At 38.5% G+C, this 18134-nt stretch overlaps 1 protein-coding gene across 7 annotated transcripts in view; it reads left to right on the top strand.

The window, feature by feature from the left end:
* LOC106877571 (uncharacterized) overlaps positions 1 to 18134 on the top strand; it is a 65817-nt gene that overhangs the window by 514 nt on the left and 47169 nt on the right. For 4 of the 7 annotated variants that reach the window (XM_089366657.1, XM_014926508.3, XM_089366656.1 and 1 more), the window contains exon 2: positions 15858 to 15971. The gene's annotated coding sequence lies outside the window, so the exon portion shown is untranslated. Of the gene's footprint in view, positions 1 to 20; positions 154 to 1016; positions 1368 to 15857; positions 15972 to 18134 lie in introns of those variants that run through there. The other 3 variants (XM_089366658.1, XM_089366660.1, XM_089366659.1) reach the window with 3 other exon arrangements.

Raw genomic sequence — 18134 nt, 5'->3', positions numbered from 1 at the left:
CAATGCGTCTGCCAAATTCCTTAGTTTTCGTCATTCCTTATGCCATTTTCGTCCCTGTTGCAAAAGGATTATCGTCTTGTCTAACGGTTGTCTTTTAACAGTTGCTCTTCAATTTTTCTGATGATTTTTCCCTATTTGTATCCAATACCTGATGTAATTATAACTTTTTAAATATTTCCATGTCATTTTCGTGTTTGGTAGTTCCCCCTTTTAATGTTTCCCTTCTATATAAACATTCTAAGCTCCTACGAAAAGTGATTCATACCTCTCATAGGTATTTTGTAATACTATTTCCAAAATATTTTATTTAAAAAAAACGTCATCTAAACATTGAAATTGTAAATGTTCTCATTTCCCACAAAGCTCTTAATTATTTTCATTCATTCTGCCTCCTCTTTTTTTTCTTTTCTCCTTTACCTTGTTATGGTTATACGGACAATGACGGCTGTGAAGAGAGCCCGGTTATTAATAATGCTCACTATAAAGAGACGAAATCGTTCGCGGTTGGTTTTTGCCTGGCTTAAACCGATTGAATGAGTACTAGTATAGTAAAGTTAAATTAGTCGACTATTTTTTCATTACAGAACCGGTCTTATACCTACCTACTTATGGTTATTTATAAAATATAATTTAAATAAACATTTATTGTCCTAAAATTACACAGCCTCGGAAAACAATTTTATCTACGTTCCGCATAGATGGGCAAATACATCTTTATTTGATGAATGAATAAATCATTGTTGATAGGTTTTGTTATGAAAAATTTGAGCTACCTCGTTTGACTTGCCTTCAAGAACAAATTTTTAATCTTCGAAAGTGAGTTCAGCCAGTAGATCTCTCGCATTTCATTCAATGCTTTATTATCTGTCTAACACGAATCTACTGAGCCAACATGGGAGCCTTTACGTAGTCTCTTGACTTGCTAAAAATAGTAACCAAATTTTCAAATCACAGCAAACCATCTTGAAAAAGGAAAGAACACCATGAATAATGTATTCCTTGATACCATTTAAGGTACAGTGGTTCTGGTTGGAATGTGTTTGTGTCTTTCTCAGTCTGACTTTAGCTAAATAATAACAATAATCACTAGTATAAACTCTAGGGTGTATTTTTTTATTATGATTTTATTAGTCTAAATGAATGAATGAATGAAGTTCTGTTTAAAATCTAATTGGTATAGCGGGATGTAGCGATAAAAAGTGTGTGAACCGAAGAAACTCCATCTAAATACGATACTATTCTCAAAAGAACAGTGAATTGAAACAGAATTATGTATCCAAATGAGACAAGAACACCTGCAATTACTTAATATATGAGCTGAAAGTCCGACAATATTACCTTATATTTAATGTGGTTAATTCTCTAAGGTAGGTAAAAATTATTGTACAAGTAGGTGTTGATTTTAGTCTGTTGACAGTTATCAGTTCAAGTTTCGGTTTTAAGCATTCAACAAGATTCTTGGAACATCTTGTGTAATTTTTTTTTTTTTATAGTTTTAATTTAAAATTGAATTTATAAAGATATTGGTGTCTTACTTTGTTAAGTTTGCAGTTGCTGTGTTAAATTGTCAATGAATGGAAATATTCCCGTTATTGATAATCTCTGAATTACAATAGCGAATAAGTTTCTGTGCAGTGATAACTTCTGATTCCAACAAACTGGAATGATGAAGAAATAAATAATTAGCAGTGCTTTGAAGGCGGGGCACAATGAGGAATATTTACTGCATTTTCAACTTTGAGGAAAAAAAAAATTTTCTTACTAATATCCAGTATCTTACACAAACTATATCAGCTAATCAAATGACCTTCTCTAAATGCATTAAAGACACTAATTATCACCGTTCTCTTTGTGCATCAAAGACAAATTTAAATGGGGCAAAATGAGTAAGACCAGATAAGGCAAATTTGCCCCTTCAGTTCTTCAGAATTACATTTGAAAAAAGACTCATACACATCAATGTCCATCCTTAGATATCAGTAAGATCAGAAATGCAACAAAAAATTTTAATTTCTAGGGCTCATGAAAAAAATGACATGATATGAAATTAACGAAACTCAACATAAGATATTGTCTATAGCTGCTTCAGGATCTGCTGGAGTGGCTCTCCTCCCGATATATTCACACACCATGCAGTTAAAGAGGAGAAATTAGTTATTCCTCATTTTGCCCCATTGTAGACATCTTTTAAAAATTGAAAATTATCGAATAAGACATTAGTGCATGAAAAAAATTATGTGGAATCCAACAGAGAAAGGATAATGATTGCTGAACACCAAATATTATCCAGATACTTTATTAACAACCTCAATTACATTTGGGTCCAAGTTGAGAAAAATCTTTCTTCACAAAAAAGAGGACCTACCACCTAACTGTTTCAGACTCAACTTCAGCAACTGCTAACTAATTTTTACTCCCAAAGATGATGCAATACTTGCAATGTTATGGCTTCAAATAGGTAAGGAGAAAACAAGAAACCAGAAGTTACTCATTTTACATCCCCTCCCCATCCTATTAGCAAAGTCATGACAACCAATATAGTATTGCTCTAAGATTGTTTATCTTTTTAATGTTTGACTGCTGGAAGCACTGCCAACATGCTGAATACAGTGTGTTGTCCAAGCTTGTATTTGATCTGAGATTAGAACTTCAAGTATGGACTAAGTCCAAACTGGAAGGGTCTGGGGTATCCAATTTAGGCTGGATCAAGGTAGCAATGGCTTTGAAGTGAAAGCAGTACTGGACAAGTGTGAGTGAGTCTCACATCAAAGGGCCAGTTTTGTTTGAGACTGTTGCTGTCAATGCTTAATTTCACCTGGTAACTGATAGAACATTCTGAGTCATATAACATGAGGTGTAGCGGCATTTCTGGAAAAGATCACAAAGGAGGCAATTTTGATAATTGGCTTACAGCTCCATTTGGCAGAGAAATAAAAAAAATTTAAGAAAATACTTTAGAAAAGGTTTATCTTTGTCGTCGGTGATTATGTTGGTGCCTACACTTCCTACAATGTGCAGTATAAAAAAATAGGAACTATACCTGGCTTCAGTATAGCACTGATCAATTTTGGATCACTTGAAAGAATTTGACAGGGTAAACTATATGTAACTGGCAAATATACTACAGGCAAGAGGTTTTGAATATATATTTTCATGCATTGAATAGTCATTCTTCAGTGGTAACATCTGTTTGAGATAAATAGTTTCATGTTGGAGCCTTTCAGTATTGCTACTTCTAGTCCAAGTGCATTAGTGTATAATTTTGTAGATAAAAATAATGTACAATGATTAAGTTGTCATGAAGAATGAAAATTCAAAGTTTCAGTTAGATGGTCTTTTTCAGAGAGAAATATATGTATGTGTATATATGGTTGCTAACATGAAAGATAAATGAGAGAGGAGTGTGGGAGAGAGGGAAATAGAAACACAGTGTAAGTAGTGTGGGAAGCAATGGAAAAAAAAAGTGAAGGGATGAGGAGGGACAATTGCAGGAACTAGGTCAGTTGAAAAGGGAGATTGGAAGTTCAAGCAGATTGAATTTTCAGGGGTGGGAGAGATGAGACAGTTGAAACAATAATTTTTCACTAAAAGGTTAGAAATTTGGTAGGGTGGAGAGCAATCAGTTATACTTAACTGAGTATATTATTTTATTGAATTCAAAAGAATGCAAGGCAATGTTGGCCGCAATAGAAAATGAACTCAGAATGCAAATACTGAGGGCACATGAATGTTTATGTGAAAATGTGTATACAATATGTACAATGCCTTAAGAAAAAGAACTGATGCAACTGCACCCATAAATGATACAAAAGACTACTAAACATGTCCACATACACATTCAATTACATGCACATAGATACACACATAACATCTCATAGCATACAGACACAATATATTGTATTGCTTCTCCCTAACATTGTTTTTCTCTGATCTCAAAAAATTATTAATAATAAAGAAATGCAATTATGAGGAGAGTGATAATAATGAACTACTACTAATATGTATTAGTGGCACTGTCTCATCTCCAAAGACTTTGGATTCATTTGAACCTTATTCTTGTTAATAATGGTTGTTAACTCACTAGTAGATTTACCTTTAACAATACAGTAAACTTTGGAATATGTATGGAATTTTCAAAAATTAGAGAAATGTGATGAGAATCTTGTATTGAGAATATGAGACAACTCAGCTTAAATTTAGATGTGAGAAGAAATTAACTGCCTTTGGCTAGTTCTAAGCACTAAATTGTCAAAGACAAACTGAATTTGATGGAGTTTTGGACAATGGATTCCTCTAACTGAATTTTTGTTACCTAGCCAAAGATAAACCTCTGTAGGAGAAATACCTAGCCAAAGATAAACCTCTGTACCTGGCTTTCGTTGACATGGAGAAAACCTTTGACAGGGTCCCCCGCTCCCTTATCTGGTGGTCAATGAGGAAACTAGGGATAGATGAGTGGTTAGTGAGAGCTGTGCAAGCCATGTACAGGGATGCTGTCAGTAAGGTGAGGGTTGGCAACGAGTACAGTGAAGAATTCTGGGTAGAGGTAGGGGGTCCACCAAGGTTCAGTCCTCAGCCCCCTCCTATTTATCATAGTCCTCCAGGCAATAACACAGGAATTCAAGACGGGATGCCCCTGGGTGCTCCTCTATGCTGATGACCTTGCCCTAATTGTTGAGTCACTATCAGAACTAGAGAAGTTTCAGGTGTAGAAGCAAGGACCAGAATCGAAGGGCCTTAGAGTCAACCTAGCTAAAACCAAAGTCCTAATAAGTAGGAAGGTAGACAAAACACAAACCCCTTCAGGTAGATAGCCCTGCTCTATCTGTGGAAAAGGCGTAGGTAGAAACTCCATAAGATGTACCCAGTGTAAGCTATGGACACATAATAGGTGCAGCAATATCAAAAGAAGGCTAACTAGCAAGACAGTTTTTGTATGTGGCAGATGCTCAGGTGCAATAAACACTGAAAATGTGCAGAAAACAACCTCTGCCACACTCCAGGGAGAAAAACTAGAAGTAGTTGATAGCTTCCGCTTTCTAGGTGACCAAGTTTGTAACAGGGGAGGGTGCGCTGAAAGTGTAGCTGCTAGAATAAGAATAGCCTGGGCAAAGTTCAGAGAGCTCTTACCTCTGCTGGTGACAAAGGGCCTCTCCCTCAGAGTAAAAGGCAGACTGCATGATGCATGTGTACGAACTGCCATGCTACATGGCAGTGAAACATGGGCCATGACTGCTGAGGACATGCGTAAGCTCGCAAGAAATGAAGCCAGTATGCTCCGATGGATGTTTAATGTCAGTGTGCATACTCAACAGAGTGTAAGTACCTTGAGAGAAAAGTTGGACCTAAGAAGTATCAATTGTGGTGTGCAAGAGAGACGATCATGCTGGTATGGACATGTGGCAAGAATGGATGAGGATAGCTGTGTGAAAAAGTGCCACACCCTAGCAGTTGAGGGAACCTGTGGAAGAGGTAGACTCAGGAAGACCTGGGACGAGGTGGTGAAGCACGACCTTCGAACTATGACCTCACCGAAGCAATGACTAATGTCCAAGACTTTTGGAAATATGCAGTATGTGAGAAGACCTGGCAAGCCAAGTGAGAGTATAATCTGTGACCTCTGCCAGAAGTGTAGCCAGCTCACTAATTCGTATCTTTGCTTCATTGTACACTAAACTCTGCTTGCAAAGACCTGTTGAGGCAAGTGAATTTGAAATCGAAATCGAACCAAATTCGACAACTGGCACCCATGCCAACCTCTCTTTCATTGGATACTAAACTCTGCTTGCGAAGACCTGTTGGGGCAAGTGAAATCGAAATCGTAATTGAACCATATTCGATGACTGGCACCTGTGCCAGTGGAGCACTAACAGCACTGTCTGAACATGATCATTGCCGGAGCAGCTGTCTGGATTCCGTGCCAGTGGCACGTAAATAGCACCATTTGAGCGTGATCGTTACCAGCGTTGCCTTACTGGCACTTGAGTCGGTGGCACGTTAGAAAATCATCCAAACGAGGTCGTTGCCAGTGCCGCTACACTGGCTCCTGTGCAGGTGGCACATAAAATGCACCATTTTGAGCGGGGCCGTTGCCAGTACCGCCCGACTGGCCTTCGTGCCTGTGGCACGTAAAAGCACCCACTACACTCTTGGAGTGGTTGGCGTTAGGAAGGGCATCCAGCTGTAGAAACTCTACCAAATCAGATTGGAGCCTGGTGTAGCCTTCTGGTTTTACCAGTCCTCAGTCAAATTGCCCAACCCATGCTAGCATGGAAAGCAGACGTTAAACGATGATGAGGATGATGATGATATGGCTATGTAGCTAAAGTTTGCTTCCCAGTCATGTTTCCAATCAGATTCAGTTCCACTGTGAAAAAAATAGAAAACAGACCAAGTAAACACAGAGAAAGGACCCTTCATCAGTTGTCGGCTGTCTATTTACTCTGCACTTCGAGCATTCAAGGACAGTATGAGTCTTTAAAGACAGTTGCTCCCATAAATTCTAAAATAAAATTTAGGATTTATGGAGGGTCAAAGTTGGGAACAAAAACATGGCAGTTGAGACATACAAGGAAACTGAATGAAAACAAACATGGAGGGTCGTTAGACCAGAACGAGAGGAAAATAGTGAACGCTATGAGAAACATTTTTTTGAAAAGAGAAAAGATAGAAGAGAGAAGAAAAAACGTCTGTACAGGAAAAGAAAGATGGACGGTGGTCACGTGTGAACAATGAAAGGGAGAGAGAGAGATAGAAAACAGTGAAGGAGGGAGGGGGAGAAAAAGGAATTAGAGGAGGATGGAGGAAGAAAACAGTATAGAGAAGAGTCGCATCAAAAAGGTGAAGATGTGTGTGTGTGTGTATTTATATAAGTACTAGGCTTACAAAGAATAAGCTCTGGGGTCAATTTGCTCGACTAAAAAGACGGTACTCCAGCATGGCTGCAGTCAAATGACTGAAACAAGTAAAAGAGTATATATATATATGTATGTATACATATATATATATATATATATATATATATATATATATATATATATATATGTGTGTGTGTGTGTGTGTGTGTGTGTGTGTGTGTGTGTGTTTGTGTACGTACACATGCATGTTAGTACATGCTTTGAATTTAAAACTCAGAGCAAGATGCAGCAGATAAGTTGTAGCAGTTTTTTAAGCCCTTTGTTTGAGTAAAAAGTTGATCTTAAAGAATTTAAAGACCAGTCCTTCTACTGCCAGCAGAGAAAAGTAAATTTCCTAGGGTTCACCTGGTGAATCCTTCCTCAGACAGATTTTTACAATTATAGCATCAACAGTGATCAAAAATTCAGTGAAATCTTCAACTATTGGAAATGAAAGTCAGAAAGAAAAAAAAATGGAAGGTAGAAAGTACAGAAATATGCAGATGGAAACAAACTCACAGGTTTTGTCTGTTCAAAACCATTTATTGATCTTTGCAACCTGTATCTCAGTATATTCTTCTGATAGACAAAAATCTTGATCAATGGGTAAGAGTAATATACTTGAATCATTAAACAGAGCTCTTTCACTCCCTGCTCAATCAAATCAATTTTATTGATCTACTAGTGGAAGAACTACTAACCTCACCACAACTCTTTGAACTTAAAAAAATGACACACCACTAAATGGAATCCAAGCAGTTCACTAGAACTGACAATCCTATGACTTTGATTGTATTTCTGGGTGAAAATCTATAAATATGGTCATATAAACTAGGGACATGTCATCATCTGTCAAGATGGACTGAGGTCCAACATGGCTTGCTTTCCTTCAGCAGTCTCTATATGATTACTTTGCCTACTAGAAATACTAGCCAGATCTGACACATTGCATATGTAGTCTTAAACATTCTGTATCTGGGAGAAGGGGGAGACAGTCATGACTGAAATGTCTTGATTGTAGATCTCCTTGATCAGGGTTGATCTGAAACTAATGAAAATTATAATAGTGTTAAAGGTAATGTATAGTTGATAAAAGCTGATAGAGAATAAAATGACCTTAGCTCATTTACACTTGGTCTTTCCCAACCATATCGTTCCAGACTCAGTCCAAATGTGTGGCACCTGGGGCAGGTATCTTCTACTGTAGCTCCAGGCTGACCAAAGCTTGTGAGTGGATTTGGTAGCCAAACTGAACGAAGTTTGTCGTGTATGTGTTTGGTAACTGGTGTGCTTTGTTTACATCCCTGTAATTTGGCAGTTCAGCATAAGAGACCAGTAGTAAAAGTACTGGGCTTATAGAAAATAAGTATCGAGGTGGTACCCCAGCTCAGCCACAGTCCGATGACTGAAACAATTTGAGATGAAATGTGTGTACATGTGTACCCTTGTCTTGACATCATGTGATGCTTATAAATGAATGTTATCATCATACAAGTGATATTGTTTGTTTCCAGTCATCTGTCAAAAACCTGTCTGCTCATGAGCAAATTTTACCTCGCTTGGAAATAGGTGAGAGTTGATGACAGGGTGGGCATTTAGCTGTAGAAAACTTTGCCTCAATGAATTCTAGGTTTTGCTTCTATGTCTGGAATTTATTCTGTATATCTACAGATTCAACTATAAGAACTTATTCAGTTCACAGAAGTTCCCATACATAGCTGCTCTTAAACTTTTCTGTTATGACCTGGAAAATTATAGGAGGACCAGTTAAATTTTGATGTGATCCACTTTAGACTCTACTTCACGTGGTATAGACTTTTCTTTAGCATGTATCACTGATAGTGCTTCAGACTTGAAGCAAATGACGATCGAGATTTCACAACCATCTCAAGTGTAGTCAAGCACTTATAATCCCACAGTAGAATACGTGGCAGTAAGTATTCATACTTACCTCCATTGCAAAGAGGTAATTATAGATAGAGCAGTGATTATCCATGGGTTACTCTGTGTGGTGATGATGGCAACATATACTGCACCAGGGCTCAGTTCTCATTTCCCCTCCCATTCATCATTGTTCTCCAGATCATAAGAGGGATTTAAGACCGTCTACCCTCGGGAACTATAATATGCTGGTGATCTTGCTCTCATAGCGGAATCTGTAACAGAATTAGAAAAGATGTGATGCATATGGATAAGGACAGTTGCATAAAGGAATGTCAATCACTTAAAGTAGATGGAACTTGTGGAAGAGGAAGACATGAGACGAAGGCTGATGTCCGGATGCTGAGCCTTATAGAAGAGATGACAAATGGCCCAGGATGATTGACATTTTGCTGTGCTTAAGAAGACCGCTCCATTACAACAAAAATGGTGTCTTAAAACGACTTTGTTATGCTTATACATATAAGTGAAGTCCTATCTCCCCTCCCCCTATTTTCATTCCTCTCCTTTCATGACATTACTTGATTGCTGAATGTTCCTGAGAGAAGAATTAGCAAATATTATATCCCATACCATCCTTAACATAACTTATCATCCTTACCCATACTATTCTAACCAATCACCCCCACCTCCTTTCTCTACCTTCAGCTACTGCTCTCTGTCTCTCTCTCTCTCTCTCTCTCTCTCTCTCTCTCTCTCCTGCTCTACTCCATTCTAAACTGTTCTCTTACCTTGCTATCATTCTCAATGCCCTCTCATATCTACCGTCATGACCCACTCTCCTACTATAGCCCCTCCCTCTCCACTGCTCCTACACCTTGCACATTCCTTTCTATTCTCTTTCTTGAGTCATTCCTATGTCTCCCATCTTACCCCCTTTCCATTCTGATATTTCCCATCATCTTCACTCCCACCCTTGCTCATCACTCACATTAACCTTTAACCTCTTCCTCCATCTGTTTATTCCCCTCCCACACTCTTATGAAAGCATCTACACATTCTTTCATCTCCTCCCATGACCCTTCATCTGTATCTTTTCTTATGCTTACCCTCTTGTTTGCTCTAGCACCCCATCACTACCTTTCTGTTATCTCCTCTATAGCAAAACACTTGTGCTTGCCCCTCTATCGTGCACCTTTGCCCCCCCCCCCTCTACCTTCCTCCTCGTTATGAGACTTTTTCCCTTTCCTTTTTCTCTGTTTTTGTATGTCTTGCAAGCTTAATAGCAACCTCACTTGTGCTAGTGGCACATAAAAGGCACCTGGTACACTCTGTAAAGTGGTTGGCTTTAAGAAAGGCATCCAGCCATAAAAACCATGGCAAAGATGACATAAGAGCCTGAAGCAGCCCTGCAGCTCACCAGTTTCTTGTCTAACTGTCCATCCCGTACCATGGAAAGCAGATGGTAAGTGATGATGGTAGTATGTGTGTGTGCACATGAATGTATATCATCATCATTGGTTTTTTTTTTTTAACATTCATTTTTCTATACTTGCATGAGCAGGACAGAGTTTATTAAAGCAGATTTTCTACAGCAGGATGCCCTTCCTGTTGCCAACCCTCACTTGATTCCAAGCAAGATATTATTTCCCTCTCACCAGACATGTTTTCACAGAATATTGGAAATGAATGACACTGTTTATATCCCTGTGACACTCATTTACAGCTATCATACGATGTCAAGACGAGAGACACACACACACACACACATATATACATATACATACAAACACACACACACACACACAAACATATATATATATACATGTACATACAAACAGGTTTTTTTAGTTTATCTCCCAAATCCACTCATGAGCTTTGATCAGCTCAGAGCTACCATAGAAAACATTTGCAGAAGTTACTATGCTGTGGGACTGAACCCAAAAACATGATTGTGAAGCAACCTTTCTACACTCTGTGTGTGTATCATCATCATCATCATCATTTAACATTCATTGTCCATGCTGGTTGGATGGTTTGACCTAAGCTGGAGAGCTGCACCAGGCTCCAGTCTGATTTGGCTTGGATTCTATGGCTGGATGCCCTTCCTAACACCAACCACTTTACAGAGTGCACTGGGTGCTTTTACATGGCACTGCACAAGTGCTTTCACATGACACCGACATGTGTTTTTTTACATAGCACTGAAACAAGACACTTGCAGGCTAATTATCTTCACCAGTGGGAGTGACCTTATTGCTTCTACTGTTGGGGTAAAAGTCTTCTTGAATACAGTAAGTCACAAGGCATCTCAGTCCTTTGTCATCTCACCTAAAAAATTCAGCATCTTGAGGTCATTCTTCAGTACTTCATCCAATGTCTTCCTAAGTCTCCCACTACCATGTGTTCCATCTACTTTGAGAGATCGGCACTTCTTTATGAAGCTGTCAGCATCCACATCACATGACCAAACCAGCACAGTCTTCTCTTTTGCTCACTGCATCTAATTCCTCTTATGCCTAACTTCTCTCTCAATGCACTAGCACTCTGACATGTACACTTATACTACACATCCAGCAGAGCATACTAGCCTCATTTCTCTCTAACCTTTGCATGTCCTCTACATTCAAAGCTCACGTCTCACTACCATGTAGAATTGCTGTCTGTATACATGCATCATACAATCTGCTTTTCACTTAGAGAGAGAAACCTTTCATAGCCAACAGAGGTAAAAGCTCTCTGAAATTCCTCCATCCTATTCTTATTCTAACTATTATGTGTGTATGAATGGATATATGTTTACATATGTGTGCATATATGTATATACATACCAAGCCTACTTGGTAAGAAGGGTGGTTTTTGTTGAACTCTTTGCAGAACACAAAAAAATCTCTCAAAGGATGGATAAACTCGGTAGAGTCATCAACCATCCAACAGTTGAGAGTGAAGAACACTATCTTTCTTCAGATATCTCTCTTGAAGGAAAATTCTGGTGTTACATCTGTGGCTTACTTTGCATACATCATCATCATTTAATGTCCATTTTTGTGCTGGCATGAGCTGGCGAGTTCAATAGGATCTGGCAAGCTAGAAGACTACACCAAGCTCCAGTATCTGCTTTGGCATGGTTTCTACAGCTGGATGCCATCAACCACTTTACAGGGTACTGCATGATTTTTACATGGTATTGGCACTAGACCATTCAACTGAGGTGAGGGAAGTAATATTGAGGGTGGTGGTTTTATGCCAGAGGATGAAATGCTAAAGTGTGATAAGGGTCAGGAACAGGTGTTTTGCTTTAGGGGAGATATGTTTAGAAAGTGGGACTTTTCTCACTTCAAAAAGCTTCATGCTTAGGAATCATTTATTTTTAACATCTCTATTGTATTGCATAACGCACCTGGACATGGCTGGAAAATTCCATGATAGAATGAAGGCATGTGTCGGCATGGGTATAAACTCTCTGCAAGAGGTGCCTATCATTGCTACATCTGTGCCTAGCACACTCACTATGGCAATTTTAATATGCTCTTTCTGTCAGTATTTTCTAAATAATGTCTTGCCAAAATGGACCACCACCAGAGTCTTTGTATACCATTCTATGTATATCTATAGACTTGTACCTGTTTTATGCTATTTAACTTTTTTCTCTATCTCTGTAACATCCTTTTATATATAGTTCTATAGTTAAGAGATGAGGAATTATTTATATTATTTACAATTGACGGATATTTGTCCTCATCTTGTTTGTTGTTAACACGTTTCGGCTAATAGACCACTACGCCATATGCCCGTAGGCAATTATGAAGTGAATTTTAGAGCTTATAAATCTAATATTCTCCTATCCTTACTTAATACCAGTTCCTATATGCTATTCATATCTGCACTCAGTCTACTTAAGAGGTTGTTGTGTCCTAGCATATGTGCTGCTTCTTTTAGTTTTCGTATTTTCCAGGGGTGTTCTCTGTCTATTATTTTAACTTCATCCCACAGGGGGAGGTAGTCTCCATTTTTCCATACCTGATCAGCTATTCCCGATTTATCTCCCCGTGTCACAGCTTTGCGATGTTCCTCTACTCTTATTTTGAGGGGGTGGCATATTTCGCCTGCATGGGATGGAGTACACACAGCTCTTAGTCATATTCTCTTCTATTGGTGATTTTACTCGAAGGAGATATTTGTGAAGTGTTGTATTACTTTTGAATACTGTCCTGATGTCATATGGGCCACATATCTTTTGTATCTTTTCGGGGAGAGGCCTTTCACATAGAGTAGACAGACTGTGGACAGTTTATTGGCCTCATCCTCTCTCTTCTTCATAATTGGAGTGGATAGTATACTTTTGGGGTAGTTGTTGCTAAAAAAATTGTTACTGAGCTTGATCATTTCTTCATGGTAGGTATCACGATCACTACTTATATTCATTGCTCAATGTTTTAGGCACTGAGCAATCCCTCTCTTTACACTGTATGGATGATAGGAATTGAAGTTGAGGTATCGTCCAGTAAAGGTCGGCTTGCAGTATACGGATGTTCTGAATCCATACTTGGTGCGTGTTATTAATACGTCCAGGAATGCCAGCTGATTGTCTTTTTCTTTTTCCATTGTGAACTGTATGGATGGCTTTATTGAGTTCTCATGATCTAACAGCACTTGGACATCTTCCTGGTGCGGCCAGAGTATGAAGGTGTCATCAACATATCGCAGCCATAAGGTTGGTTTTAGTGGTGTTCATCCTAAAGCTAAATTTTCAAAGTATTCCATGTATATATTGGCTATTATCGGTGATAATGGTTAACCCATAGCTAAAACCTCTTCTTGTTGATATATATCTGTGTCCATACTGAAGTAGGTAGTTTCTACACAGAAGGTCAACATTTCCATCAAGTTTCTTATTGGTATACTAGTGCGTTCTTTTAGGTGAGTGTCTATCACTAGTTTTTCTTGCATCACCAATGGTGCTTCACCAGTTGGGACTTTGGTGAACAGACTTATCACATCTAGACTCACCATCTGGTTGGATTCAGTGGCGTTATCCTTGATCAGTTCTGTGAAGTGGGTGGAATTCTTCACATATGGTGTTGACTTTCCTGCTAATGGACTGATTATATCCACAAGGAAGCGGCTCAGTGGATGACATGCTGAACCTCTACAGCTTACTGTGGGTCTTAATGGAATACCAACTTTGTGAATCTTAGGAAGACCGTACATGTGTGGTTAGTATACTGTAGTGTTGAGTCAGTTGTCTGTACTTCATTGGTGTAAAGTGATCCTTGTTCTTGATCAAGATCTGTGACAACTTCCTCTCTGTTTTCAAAGTAGGGTCTTTCTTTACTTTGCTGTAGCTACCATCACTTATAAGACTTGCCAGTTTTTCCGAGTAGTCAGATTTGTTCATCACCACTGTAGCATTTCCCTTGTCTGCTGAAAGTATTATGATGGAATTGTCACTCTGTTGTCTTTTGATAGCGAACATTTCTTCCTTAGTAATGTTTGGTTTGGGAAGTTTCGCTTTTTCTAGCACCTGTCTCACTTTCCATCTTAGTTCATCTCCCTGAGCTTTTGGTATCTTTATGGCTATCTCTTCAATAGGGGCTATTATGTCCAAGTATGGAATACGCTTGATGGTTGTTGCAAAGTTGAGACCTTTGTTTAGTACTGCTTCTTCAGAGCTTTCTAGATGTCGACTACTTATATTAATTACTGCTTTCACAGGTAGGTGACGGACTTCAGTCTTCATTCTCTGACCTTTGTGTTTCATAAACTTCTTAATCTGGCATGTCTTCACCATTTAAAATTTTTCTAGATCTTGTTGCATTCTCTTTCTATCATCATCTCTGGTTATTTTCCTAAGTAATGAAGATAACCTCTCTTTGATTTCATTATTTAATTGATTTTTTCCAACAGTTGTAATGGATCCTCTCATGGACGAGGGTTTGTCCTGCCCTTTCCACTATTCTTCTAGTTTTATGTGAATTCACTGGTGTCATTATATTCAAGCCAGGTGATATTAGCTTTGAGTCTCTACATCTACACAGGAAAGTTAGATGGTTTGAAAGACGAACTAGTTTTTGATGGAGTTTCTCTATATGTCTCCATATCGAGGAGGTAAAGGAACAGATCTACTTAGAACACACAGTGAATATGTGCTAAGGTAGGGATGCTGAAATCTTGAGAATGAGGAGGCCAGATGGGAGACTTTTACTTTAATAAAAGATGTGCTCAAAGCAAAGCTTCTCTTCAATAGCATCATCCTACCTGCACTCTTATATGGAAGCGAGACATGAGCTACTACATTGAGGGAAGAACATCTGTTGGTTATGACATAAGGAGCTATGGAAAGATACATGCTAAGAATATTGTTTTGAGAATATATCTGTAATGAGGTAATTCAGGAGTGGAGTGAATGACGTGATCACAATACAAAAAGCACAAGTTCCACTAGGTCATGCATGTTGCAAGATTCACAGACAACAGGTAGACCCATGAAATTGCTGAGTGGTATCCATGCTGGGATGGGGAAAGAGAAAGGTACAATCAAGAAATAATTGGAAACACATTGTGACCAGTGGTGTATAAGAATTCTGGTTGATACAATATATTTTGTATGCGTGAATATATTTGTTAAATTTGTATTTTGCAATACTCTGAAATCACTATTGTGTGTGTGTGATTGCGCAACCTACTAAATCAATCTCAAATAAATGATATTGGCTTATAGAGTCTGAGATGAAGTATCTAAAAAGATAGGATGGTCATGATTAGAATACCTTTTTACTAGATAGGCTGACCCAATCTACATCAAGCACTAATATTTTCCAGGAAGACTAAATGACAACCTAAATGTAGAAATGTCGTTCTAAAGTTGTCCTTTTTATTTGTTTTGCATAAAGCAATACTTTTTGAAAGATGTATTTTATCAGGGTAAAAATCTATGATGTTCACATGTTATAAGCAATAAATATTTTTCATTTTGTTTTTAAAAAAATTGTCTGATATTGATTTATATTGAAAAACAAAACTTTAAAACATATCATGCCATACAGTTCATGATTTTCTTGTTTCTTTTATTAAATTTAGATTCTGCTCAATTGAAGATGACTAACTTCAGCTATCTATCTTTATGGTTTCTGTTAGAAATTAGAAAGGTCCTTTGAAAGCTGAACAAACTTTTATGTAGAGCCTACCAAAATTGTAAGTATTATCTACTTACCAAAATAGTATTTTTTTTTTTTTATGATTGCTTTTAGTCACTTTCAGAGTGCTTGCCATTGTAAATTTGTAGGCATGTGTATGCCATGAAGAATATGGTGTACTTATCCTTGTTAGTGTTAACTATTGCTAATATAAAGACCATTTGAAAAATATGACAAACCTTGTTACATCTAAATTATATATTGACGTAATGAATGCATCGTTTAATTTTGGTCACATAATTAATTTTCACTTTCAAATTCATTATACTGTTCAATATATATATATATATATATATATATATATATATATATATATATATATATATATATATATATATATATATATATATATATATATATGTGTGTGTGTGTGTGAGAAAAAATAAGTCCAAAAAGAATCATTCAAACTTTTTGAAGGAGAGAAAAATAATTTCCAATGAAAAATTCATCATATTCATAAAAATTAGCCAGAGCAAGTATTAAGAATATGAAAATAACAATTGAAAAAATTCATTATAGGTATAAAGATACCATAAACAATTATAAAAATGGAGAAAATATGTTAAAATCAAAATTGAATTTAATACTAAATTAAATTCAATACATACATACATTTCAAAATACAATACAAATATTTCAGAAAAAAATATAGCAATAATTATAGAGTTATGCATTGTCATTCTCATCATTGGCTTTCGTTGACATGGAGAAAGCCTTTGACAGGGTCCCCCGATCCCTTATCTGGTGGTCAATGAGGAAACTTGGGATAGAAGAATGGCTAGTGAGAGCTGTGCGAGCCATGTACAGAGATGCGGCCAGTAAGGTGAGGGTTGGAAATGAGTACAGCAATGAATTCCGGGTAGAGGTAGGGGTCCACCAAGGTTCCGTCCTCAGCCCCCTATTATTTACCATAGTCCTCCAGGCAATCACAGAGGAGTTCAAGACAGGCTGCCCCTGGGAGCTCCTCTATGCTGATGACCTTGCCCTAATTGCGGAGTCACTATCAGAACTAGAGGAGAAGTTTCAGGTGTGGAAGCAAGGTCTAGAATTGAAGGGCCTTAGAGTCAACCTAGCTAAAACCAAAATCCTAATAAGTAGGAAGGTAGATAAAACACAAACCCCTTCAGGTAGATGGCCCTGCTCAGTATGTAGAAAAGGAGTAGGTAGTAACTCTATAAGATGTACCCGGTGCAAGCTATGGACACATAAGAGGTGCAGCAACATCAAAGGCAGGTTAACTAGCAAGTTAGTTTTTGTTTGTGGCAGATGTTCAGGTGCAATAAAGACTGCAAACAAACAGGAAACAACCTCTATCTCATTCCAGGGTGAAAAACTAGAGGTAGTCGATAGCTTCCGCTATCTGGGCGACCAAGTTAGTAGTGGGGGTGGGTGCGCTGAAAGTGTAGCTGCTAGAATAAGAATAGCCTGGGCAAAGTTTAGAGAGCTCTTACCCCTGCTGGCGACAAAGGGACTCTCACTCAGAGTAAAAGGCAGACTGTATGACGCATGCGTACGAACAACCATGCTACATGGCAGTGAAACATGGGCTGTAACTGCTGAGGACATACGTAAGCTCGCAAGGAATGAAGCCAGTATGCTCCGTTGGATGTGTAATGTCAATGTGAATACCCGTCAGAGTGTAAGTATCTTGAGAGAAAAGCTGAACATTAGAAGCATCAGTTGTGGCGTGCAAGAGAGACGATTGCGCTGGTATGGACATGTGGTGAGAATGGAGGAGGATAGCTGCGTGAAAAAGTGCCACACCCTAACAGTTGAGGGAACCCGTGGAAGAGGTAGGCCCAGGAAGACCTGGGCTGAGGTGGTGAGGCAAGACCTTCGTACATTGGGCCTCACCGAGGCGATGACTACGGACCGAGACCTTTGGAAATGGGCTGTGCGTGAGAAGACCCGGCAAGCCAAGTAAGATCGTTGCCAGTGCCCCTGGACTGGTTCTTGTGCGGGTGGCACATGAGATGCACCATTTTGAGCGTGGCCGTTGCCAGTACCGCCTGACTGGCTCCTGTAGGATTTTCGAGCGAGATCGTTGCCAGTGCCCCTGGACTGGCTTGTGCGGGTGGCACATAAAAGACACCATTTCGAGCGTGGCCGTTTTCGTGCGGGTGACACGTAAAAGCACCCACTACACTCTCTGAGTGGTTGG

This window comes from Octopus bimaculoides, chromosome 19 (assembly GCF_046866305.1).
Source record: "Octopus bimaculoides isolate indiv1 chromosome 19, ASM4686630v1, whole genome shotgun sequence".
NCBI classification, from domain to species: Eukaryota; Metazoa; Mollusca; class Cephalopoda; order Octopoda; family Octopodidae; genus Octopus; species Octopus bimaculoides.
The sequence above is the reverse complement of the archived record's forward strand: the minus strand, read 5'-3'. Positions and strand labels throughout refer to the sequence as shown.